General features: G+C 42.4%; 1 pseudogene; it reads right to left on the reverse strand.

Moving 5' to 3' along the window:
• Positions 1-273: 273 nt before the first annotated feature.
• Positions 274-392, reverse strand: LOC139179516 (5S ribosomal RNA; annotated as a pseudogene).
• Between the last annotated feature and the right edge of the window lie 8,383 nt (positions 393-8,775).

Here is an 8,775-nt window from a genome sequence, read left to right on the forward strand (position 1 = left end):
TGGGGGTAGGGCTGTAGCTGGGGCTGGGGCTGGAGCTGGTGCAGCTCCCCGGGATTGCCTGAGGCACGCCAAGGGAGCCCCAGACGGAGACCCGCGGGACGGTCGTCTGGTTTCCTGGAAGCCAAATGCAGAGGGGCTCGCGGGCCACGCGGAGGCAACCCAGGTCTGCAGCGGGAGTCAGTGCCCCGGCCACCCACCCCCAGGAGGGGCTGGGGCTGTGGGAGCCCAAGAGTTGGGACGTGGGGCGGGGGCTAAAGGAGAGGGAAAGCAAAGAGCCTACAGCACCCGGTATGCCCAGGCGGTCTCCCACCCAAGTACTAACCAGGCCCAACCCTGCTTAGCTTCTGAGATCAGATGAGATAGGGCGCGTTCAGGGTGCTATGGCCTTAGACGGAGGCTGCTGCCGCCCGGCGCCCTCAGAGTCCTGCGCTGCACCTCCCTTTTGCTCTGACCTGCCGGTCAGCCATTCTGTCTACAAGTAATTTTACTCCCTCCCCTTTCCCTGCTTTCTGAGAGTCTCTCTCCTTCCATACTTGATGGTGTAATGAATGGATGCCTTAGATCATTTTCCCTCAACATTTTTTTCTCTTTATTTTTACATTGATTTCTATGAATTCATCTTCAAGTTTATGGATTATTTCTGCTAGCATCTCAAATGTGCTGTTGAACCTATCAGTTTTTCATTTCAATTATTTTAGTTTTCAAATCCAGAATTTATGTTAGTTTCCTTTAAAAAAAAATAATTTGTAGCTCTTCATTGAGTCTCTCTGTTTGTTGACTTCGTATCATACTGTCATCTAATTCTTCAAACATGGTTCCATTATTTCATTTTGTAGTTATCATTATTTTGATATTTTATCTCTTGACCTTCATACTGAATTTCTAAGTGATATACTTATATAAGTTATCAGTGGTATGTTATACAAATGCTTTACTCACCACCATTACAACATTAGAGTTTTCTGAATTTAACTGTATACTTACCTGTCCCAGCAGGTTGATAAAGAGTCCAAGCCTAAAGCCCCTTTAAGGAGGAGGCAAGCTTGCTTTCTTTTTCACATTCTTTTTCCTAAGACAAGTAGGCATTGTAGGGAGCAGTATCTCAGGTTCAAGGACATTCCTCTTTTTGAGCTTTGGATGTATGTTATAGGAAAGGGTGTGGGCAAAACACTCACATCCTTGAGATGCTTTTTGTCTATTCTCAGAGGCTAGTTGAGAAGTATATATGGCCCCACTTAAATTAGTGAGCCCCTTCTGATGTCTGTGTCAGAAGCTTTTTCTGTCACCTTCACTTTAAATAAAATATACACAAAGCTCTGAGTGACTGAGACTGTCTTTGGCCCCAGAGTAATATCTTCTTCTTCAGACACCATGAATCCAGTGGCATCGGTCACCGTTGACTGCTAGGTTATCATTTTGGGGGCTTGTCCAAGATCTTCGAGACAAGGTAAGAACACTCAGAGTTGAGATTCTTTTGCTCTTTTACTGTGGTCTCTACTTTACTACGGAGAAGGCAATGGCACCCCACTCCAGTACTCTTGCCTGGAAAATCCCATGGGTGGAGGAGCCTGGTAGGCTGCAGTGCATGGGGTCGCTAAGAGTTGGACACGACTGAGTGACTTCACTTTCCCTTTTCACTTTCCTGCATTGGAGAAGGAAAGGGCAATCCACTACAGTACTCTTGCCTGGAGAATCCCAGGGGCAGGGGAGCCTGGTGGGCTGCCAACTCTGGGGTCTCACAGAGTCAGACACAACTGAAGCAACTTAGCAGCAGCAGCTACTTTACTAAATCAGAAGCATGTGGACTGAACTTCTTTTCCCCAGTCAGCTTTTCCTGGTCCCTCTCACCATTTCATATCTGCTTGGGGAATTAAAGTTATTAACCTTGTGTGCCGGATTGTAGACTTTCAAGGGACTTGCAATCCATGCTGTTATTGTGCTTTTCTAGCAAGGCCCCCACTCCAAGTTTTACAGGACACTGCAGACAGGAGCACTTTAGGGAGCTAGCTGGAGCTCTAGCTCCAGGGACATCTCTCAGACTAGAAATCACCATCCTGATCCCACAGACACACAGGCAAGTTCTTGTCATGGCTATGCCTCTGGACTATATGGATTGAGGCATTGCTGGTGAGCATGAGATTCCTGAGGACACAGATTGGGACACCCCAGATTTGGGCAGATTGAAAGTGCACTGGGCTTCTTCCCTTAGTAGCGCTAGCTCTTAGCAGAGCAGACGAAGCCCTCCAGTGGCTCTTGTCTCAACTCCTTAGGTATTCTTTTTGTACAGTCTGATGGACAGGAATAAAAAGGATGATGTTGGCACTCCATGAATATGAAGGATTAGTTTTTCCTCGCAGGCGGGCCCTCCATCGCCTCCTTTGTTATTAAATAGACTCGTGTGGCCACTCTCAGGAGGATGTCTTGGGTTTTCTGTTCATCCCTTTATGACTTGCCACTTATACTGTTATGAGGAATGTGTGCAGGTACACAGAAGTTGGGTGCTTCCCCTAGTGGTCTTGGCTCAGCAAGCATCCGGAAAACTACTCTGTTCCACCCCAGGTGGTGCCGGAATAAAAGGGAAATCAAACCAAGGTTTTAATGGTGAGGACCTGGACATCAATCTGGGATGCCATCAGGTCTAACCCTGGTGCATCTCCACCATGCCTGGGTGGTAGAACGAGGGGGGTTGGGAGTAGGACACCTCCACCTGTAAGAGACAGGTTAGCTCTGGCCAGGAAAGGAAGCTTAGGTGGAAAATCAGTCTCCAACCCCGTCTAGAGCAGGGGCAGACACCTCTGGTAGAAAAAAGCCATGGCACTGGGCACTGCTTTTTTCTCTCTTACAGATGGGGCCTAACAGTCCAGAACCACCCCCCTTGAATAATATCTTGAAAAACTGGGATAATTTTGATCCTCAAGGCCTAAAAATCCCTTATATATGGGGTTTCTTTGCTTTAAGAGAAGACCTCACCTGCCCAGAGAGAGAATCCCTGCTGGGACATCTTATCGATCAGTCTACCCCTGTCACCAGAGCCAATTTGAGCACTCTCTGGTTTAAAGTTTAGCTATGAAGCTATGACTACATGAAGAAGAAATGACATTTTGAGCCCTGAATGGCCATATGTATTCTTTAGACTCCGGAGAAAACTAGGTAAAATGGAATCTTTTTGAAATTGCAAAACTGGGCCATTGGAGGAGCCAAGATGGCGGAGGAGTAGGACGGGGAGAACACTTTCTCCCCCACAAATTCATCAAAAGAGCATTTAAACGTCGAGTAAATTCCACAAAACAACTTCTGAATGCCGGCAGAGGACATCAGGCACCCAGAAAAGCAACCCAACTCTTCGAAAGGAGGTAGGAAAAAATATTAAAGACAAAAAAAAAAGAGACAAAAGAGGTAGGGACGGAGTTCCGTCCCGGGAAGGGAATCTTAAAAAGAGAGAAGTTTCCAAACACCAGGAAACCTTCTCACTGCCGAATCTGTGCCGAGCTTTGGAAGCACAGAGGGCAACATAACAAGGAGAAAAATAAATAAACAATTAAAACTCACAGATTGCGAGCCCTATGGTAACTCCCCCAGCAGAGAAGCAGCGCAGATGCCTGCATCCGCCATTAGCAAGCGGGGGCTGGGCAGGGAGGCGCGGCGCGGGCTGCATCGCTGAGAGTAAGAATCTGGCCTGAATACCCTGAGCGCTATCTGAGCGAAATAATTTGGGCTAGCAAACCAGACTGTGGGATATCTACCACGCGAAAAGCCAGCCCCAACCTAAGACACCGCCAGGCCCGCGCACGGAACAAAGGGCTGAACAGAGATAGCCGGCTGCAGACCTTCCCCCTCCAGTGACAGGCAGCCAGAGCCAGAAGGGGGCAATTGCAGCCCCAGAGAGACATTATCTATAAAACAGGCTTCTTTGCTAACTAAAACTTCTTGCGGGTCTGGACGGTCAACATCTGCCTGAGAAGGTGCGCCGGTTTTACACCCAGATAACCGAGTGGCGGGGAGGCGATAAGTCGCAGCATTGGCGCTCGCCAAACACCTCATCACCTGAGCTGCTCGGACCTGGGAAGAGCACAAAACGCAGGCCCAACTGAGTCTGCGCCTCTGAGGACTACCCGAGTGCCTGAACCTGAGCGGCTTGGACCTGGGAGGTGCAGGCAACCCAGGGCTGGCCTCGGATTGTTCCCGGTGGAACAACCTAGAGCCCGAGCAGTGTGGGCAGGGTGGCTACATGCGCCGTGAGCGGGGGCAGACCCAGGTGGCTGAGGCACTGTGAGCCCACGCCAGTGTTATTTGTTTGCAGCATCCCTCCCTCCCTCCCCACAGCGCGACTGAACAAGTAAGCCTAAAAAAAAAAAGTGTCCTCCACCGTCCCCTTTGTGTCAGGGCGGAAACCAGATGCTGAAGAGACTAGCAAACAGAGGAAGATATAACAGAGGGAAACGCCTTGGAAGCTACAGGCAATAGATCAAAACACTGTGGTTACTACGGACTACATAGGAAGGGGCCTATAGATCTTGAGAAATATAAGTCTGACCAAGGAACTAGCCAAAAATGAACTGAACCCACAACACCCACAACAAAACCAAGAAAGTCCTAGATATATTTTTATTATTTTTACGATCATTCTTTTTTTTTTAATTAAAAAAAAATTTTAAGTCCTCTATTGTTCCTTTAATTTTCACTTTTATAACCTATTACTTTGCAAAAAAAAAAAAAAAAAAAAGACCCTGTTTTTTTCTTCTTCAGCAAACTTCATATATATATATTTTATAATTTTTTGACCTTGTTTTTGTTTTTTTTTTTTTTCTTTTCTTTAACATTGTATTTTTGAAATTCCGAACTCTACTCTAGATTTTTAATTTTAGCTTTTTGGTATATGTTATCAATTTTGTACCTATAGTTTTTTTTATATAATTTCTGTGACTTTTTTTTTCTCTGTTTCTTTCTCTTCTTCTTTTATACAACATTGTATATCTGAAATTCCAAACTCTACTCTAGATTTTTAATTTATGCTTTTTGGTATTTGATATCAATTTTGTACCTGTATTTTCTTTATAATTTTTGTGACATTGTTCATTTTTGTTTGTTTGTTTTCTCTCTTTATTTTTCTTCTTTTTTTTTAACATTGTATTTTTGAAATTCCAAACTCTACTCTAGATTTTTAATTTTTGCTTTTTGGTATTAGTTATCAATTTTGTACCTGTACTTTCTTTATAATTTTTGCGACCTTGTTTGTTTTTGTTTGTTCGTTTTTTCTCTCTTTCTTTTCCTTCTTCTTTTCTTTAACATCGTATTTTTGAAATTCCAAACTCTACTCTAGATTTTTAATTTTTGCTTTTATGTATTTGTTACCAATTTTCTACCTTTAAGAACCCAATCTTCAGGACTCATTTTTCACTAGGGAGCGAGATTACTGGCTTGACTGCTCTCTCTCCATTTGGACTCTCCTTTTTCTCCACCAGGTCGCCTGTGTCTCCTCCCTAACCCCTCTCTACTCTACCCAACTCTGTGAATTTCTGTGTGTTCCAGACGGTGGAGAACACTTAGGGAACTGATTACTGGCTGGATCTGTCTCCCTCCTTTTCATTCCCCCCTTTTATCCTTCTGGCCACCTCTGTCTCCTTCCTCCTTCTTCTCTTCTCTGTATAACTCCGTGAATATCACTGAGTGGTCCAGTTGTGGAGTGCACATAAGGAAGTGACTACTGCTACCCCACTCTCTCCACTATTGATTCCACCCCATCTCATTTGGGTCACCTCTAACTCCCTCCTCCCACTTCTCTTCTCCATGTAACCCTGTGAACCTCTCTGAGTGACCCTCACTGTAGAGAAACTTTTCATCTTTAATGTAGATGTTTTATCAGTGGTGCTGTATAGAAGGAGAAGTTTTGAAACTACTGTAAAAATAAGACCAATAACCAGAAGCAGGAGACTTAAGTCCAAACCCTGACTCCAGAGAACTCCTGACTCCAAGGAACATTAATTGACAGGAGCTCATCAAATGCCTCCATACCAACACTGAAACCAAGCACCACACAAGGGCCAATAAGTTCCAGGGCAAGACATACCAAGCAAATTCTCCAGCAACAAAGGAACACAGTCCTGAGCTTCAAGATACAGGCTGCCCAAAGTCACCCCAAAACTATAGACATCTCATAACTCATTACTGGACATTTCATTGCACTCCAGAGAGAAGAAATACAGCTCCACCCACCAGAACACCGACACAAGCTTCCCTAACCAGGAAACCTTGACAAGCCACCTGTACAAACCCACACACAGTGAGGAAACGCCACAATAAAGAGAACTCCACAAACTGCCAGAATACAGAAAGGACACCCCAAACTCAGCAATTTAAACAAGATGAAGAGACAGAGGAATACTCAGCAGATAAAGGAACAGGATAAATGCCCACCAAACCAAACAAAAGAGGAAGAGATAGGGAATCTACCTGATAAAGAATTCCGAATAATGATAGTGAAATTGATCCAAAATCTTGAAACTAAAATGGAATCACAGATAAATAGCCTGGAGACAAGGATTGAGAAGATGCAAGAAAGGTTTAACAAGGACCTAGAAGAAATAAAAAAGAGTCAATATATAATGAATAATGCAATAAATGAAATTAAAAACACTCTGGAGGCAACAAATAGTAGAATAACAGAGGCAGAAGATAGGATTAGTGAAGTAGAAGATAGAATAGTAGAAATAAATGAATCAGAGAGGATAAAAGAAAAACGAATTAAAAGAAATGAGGACAATCTCAGAGACCTCCAGGACAACATTAAACGCTACAACATTCAAATCATAGGGGTTCCAGAAGAAGAAGACAAAAAGAAAGACCATGAGAAAATACTTGAGGAGATAATAGTGGAAAACTTCCCTAAAATGGGGAAGGAAATAATCACCCAACTCCAAGAAACCCAGAGAGTCCCAAACAGGATAAACCCAAGGCGAAACACCCCAAGACACATATTAATCAAATTAACAAAGATCAAACACAAAGAACAAATATTAAAAGCAGCAAGGGAAAAACAACAAATAACACACAAGGGAATTCCCATAAGGATAACAGCTGATCTTTCAATAGAAACTCTTCAAGCCAGGAGGGAATGGCAAGACATACTTAAAATGATGAAAGAAAATAACCTACAGCCCAGATTGTTGTACCCAGCAAGGATCTCATTCAAGTATGAAGGAGAAATCAAAAGCTTTTCAGACAAGCAAAAGCTGAGAGAATTCAGCACCACCAAACCAGCTCTCCAACAAATACTAAAGGATATTCTCTAGACAGGAAACACAAAAACATTGTATAAACTCGAACCCAAAACAATAAAGTAAATGGCAACGGGATCATACTTATCAGTAATTACCTTAAACGTAAATGGGTTGAATGCCCCAACCAAAAGACAAAGACTGGCTGAATGGATACAAAAACAAGACCCCTACATATGTTGTCTACACGAGACCCACCTCAAAACAGGGGACACATACAGACTGAAAGTGAAGGGCTGGAAAAAGATTTTCCATGCAAATAGGGACCAAAAGAAAGCAGGAGTAGCAATACTCATATCAGATAAAATAGACTTTAAAACAAAGGCTGTGAAAAGAGACAAAGAAGGTCATTACATAATGATCAAAGGATCAATCCAAGAAGAAGATATAACAATTATAAATATATATGCACCCAACACGGGAGCACCACAGTACATAAGACAAATGCTAACAAGTATGAAAGGAGAAATTAACAATAACACAATAATAGTGGGAGACTTTAATACCCCACTTACACCTATGGATAGATCAACTAAACAGAAAATTAACAAGGAAACACAAACATTAAATGATACAATAGACCAGTTAGACCTAATTGATATCTATAGGACATTTCATCCCAAAACAATGAATTTCACCTTTTTCTCAAGCGCACATGGAACCTTCTCCAGGATAGATCACATCCTGGGCCATAAAGCTAGCCTTGGTAAATTTAAAAAAAAAAGAAATCATTCCAAGCATTTTTTCTGACCACAATGCAGTAAGATTAGATCTCAATTACAGGAGAAAAACTATTAAAAATTCCAACATATGGAGGCTGAACAATACACTGCTGAATAACCAACAAATCACAGAAGAAATCAAAAAAGAAATCAAATTTTGCATAGAAACGAATGAAAATGAAAACACAACAACCCAAAACCTGTGGGACACGGTAAAAGCAGTCCTAAGGGGAAAGGTCATAGCAATACAGGCACACCTCAAGAAACAAAAAAAAAGTCAAATAAATAACCTAACTCTACACCTAAAGCAACTAGAAAAGGAAGAAATGAAGAACCCCAGGGTTAGTAGAAGGAAAGAAATCTTAAAAATTAAAGCAGAAATAAATGCAAAAGAAACAAAAGAGATCATAGCAAAAATCAACAAAACCAAAAGCTGGTTCTTTGAAAGGATAAATAAAATTGACAAACCATTAGCCAGACTCATCAAGAAACAAAGGGAGAAAAATCAAATCAACAAAATTAGAAACGAAAATGGAGAGATCACAACAGACAACACAGAAATACAAAGGATCATAAGAGACTACTATCAACAATTATATGCCAATAAAATGGACAACGTGGAAGAAATGGACAAATTCTTAGAAAAGTACAACTTTCCAAAACTCGACCAGGAAGAAATAGAAAATCTTAACAGACCCATCACAAGCACGGAAATTGAAACTGTAATAAAAAATCTTCCAGCAAACAAAAGCCCCGGTCCAGACGGCTTCACAGCTGAA

Source organism: Bos indicus, chromosome 24 (assembly GCF_029378745.1).
Source record: "Bos indicus isolate NIAB-ARS_2022 breed Sahiwal x Tharparkar chromosome 24, NIAB-ARS_B.indTharparkar_mat_pri_1.0, whole genome shotgun sequence".
Classification (NCBI taxonomy): Eukaryota; Metazoa; Chordata; class Mammalia; order Artiodactyla; family Bovidae; genus Bos; species Bos indicus.